The sequence below is a fragment of the Montipora capricornis genome, chromosome 9 (assembly GCF_036669925.1).
Source record: "Montipora capricornis isolate CH-2021 chromosome 9, ASM3666992v2, whole genome shotgun sequence".
NCBI classification, from domain to species: domain Eukaryota; kingdom Metazoa; phylum Cnidaria; class Anthozoa; order Scleractinia; family Acroporidae; genus Montipora; species Montipora capricornis.
In genome coordinates this window covers 43,401,681-43,404,180 of record NC_090891.1, presented here as the reverse complement: position 1 = coordinate 43,404,180, position 2,500 = coordinate 43,401,681, and positions in this window count along the sequence as shown.

Here is a 2,500-nt window from a genome sequence, read left to right as displayed (position 1 = left end):
ATTATTCATGAATTATCTTTGAAAAATGGGTTTTTATCCCCAATTTTCTTTTTGGGTTTCAATAACACATGTTAAGATCTACATTTCCCGCATAATCATAAACCGGGGTAAAAATATCTTTAATTAGTAGACACCGTCCACAACGTCGGTATTTCCTTCTGCTACGTACGAGGCTGGTATCAATGGAAGCCGACGGTGCGCCCTTTACCCCCCTCCCTCTGTCAGTGCTCCTTTTTAAGAGGATATAAAGCTATAGCTACGCGGATCAGAGGAAAGTCAAAACAGACGTTGAAGTCTTCGAGAATCAAACCGGGGACCTCTCGCTCCGAAAGCCGCGCACTAGCCACCTGAGGCACGACTGCTCAGATTTGGAATCCGATAGAGATGTAATAAGAAAAATCGCGCCCGCCTACATGAATGGGCATCACACATGGCACTGAAAGGGGAGCGCGGATTAACCCTTCCTCAGTCTCAAAAACTTGACTTGCGCTTGACAACTACTCATGACCGAAGGTGTAGCACAGTGGCGAAATTACCAGGCTTCCAGTTCTTTCTTTTTGCCAAGACGATTATTTGAGCCATTGCGGTTTCCGAGTTGAAGAAAGGATTCCTATGCACCCATATTCTTTTTTCAGGATCAGCTGTGTTGTTACATCGAGGGGTAACGCATCTTTCAGGCATTTTTTCGCATCAACTCTCAAATCCTCATGTTCTCTCACCACGTGTTCCTGAATCTACGTCATAAGTTGAGAGAAGACTTCAGCGAGTGGTATGCCAAAATGGCGGGCAATTTGCATGCAACTTAAAAAGTCGTAGAAAATTCGGCTCTCGTTTGAATGGAAAAATCCTTTCGCCAAAGTTCATTTTTCAATATGGACTTTCAAAAGGGAAAATAATCTTTTTGACGTTATGGGCACTTTAACTGCAATGTTATGATACCATATGAAACACCAATAAATGCTTGACCAAATGCACTCATTAATGTGACGTAGTAGGTTACCATGGAAACAAATGAGCCACCAAAAAACACGCTATATATTATCTTTAAACGCGTATATCTCAAAAACGAATTCGGTACAGTGAGTCCCATTTTTTATTGCTGGGGAGTAATTGGCACGCTAAGGCAAAACTCATTGTAAAATTTAAGAAAATAGGCCATTTCCGAGATCATAACTGTCTCCTCTTCATACCCGTTCTAAGTTCGAAGTTTTTGTTATGAAAATTAGTTTTCATTCATATGTTAAGTAGAACTAATTACCATCACAAAAACTTCGCACTTTGACTCGCTTTGAAGAGGAGGCAGACATTAACTCGGAAATGGCCTATTATCTGCAGCAGATTCATAGCCACCTTTTAAGTTTCTCGATTGTGTAAACATCAGTGTTTTCGACACATACGACGGAATTAGCATGGTTCTGGTCAATAGAATTCTCTAAAACCCGCAGACCACCACACCGTGTATGTCTTGTAGGTTGGAAAATTTTAAAATTAGACGAGAGGTACTTACCTTGAAGTGTAATTGTAATTCTCTGAAGATACACGGAGCATTATGGGATAACTGTGCATTCCTCTTCAGTACTTGAGGTCAGCGGTCACACTTCAAAGCAACCATTGTCATGCAAATGCACCATATATAAGCAGCCTAACGCGTGACACAAATCCATTCTCCTGGAGTGCAGACTGGCTGAGGTCCCCAACACAAAGGGTGGGATAGGCATAAGCCAACACAGAAGGGTGGGAAGCATTATCCCATAATGCTCCGTGTATCTTCAGAGAATTACAATTACACTTCAAGGTAAGTACCTCTCGTCTAATTTTAAAATTCTCTTTCGATACACTCCGCATTATGGGATAACTGTGCGATTTTAAAGAACCGAAGCCAGGGGAAAAAACAAAAATATGATAGAAATGAGTGCTTTAATTGTAGACTTGATACAATGGTCTGTACATAAATAAACGTTACTGAATATCTATGATAATACCAATCTGCCTGCTAATGAAGAGGGATTGGTGTTATAGACATTGCAATTATAGAAACGATTAAATGTGCGTTCTGATGACCAGTCTGCCATCTTCATAATTTCAGCTAAAGATGCGCCCCTTTAATACAATGCAGATGTAGATGTACCCCTTACACTATGTGGTTAGAATAAACTAGTGTCAATGCCTGAATCAGTCATAACAGTCTAAATCCATCTACCTAAAGTAGATAAGGAAACAGGCTCGTGTGGTTTAACATGAGAAATGAACAACTGAGATACAGTCTGCTCCCCTGACTTGCGCAGGTGTTGCGTACAATGAATACAAAATGTAACAGTGTCTGTTTAGGGCAGAGACTGAGGTTAGTGGGTAAGGATGGAATGGAAACTTCTAAAGGTTTCTTCCCAGGACGAGACGTCTTTGTTCTGGAAGCTATGACAAATTTGATCTCATCCTCATAAATAGACATATTGTCTAAGTCCAATGAGCACAAAGTGTGTCTTCTCTGGGCGATACCAAG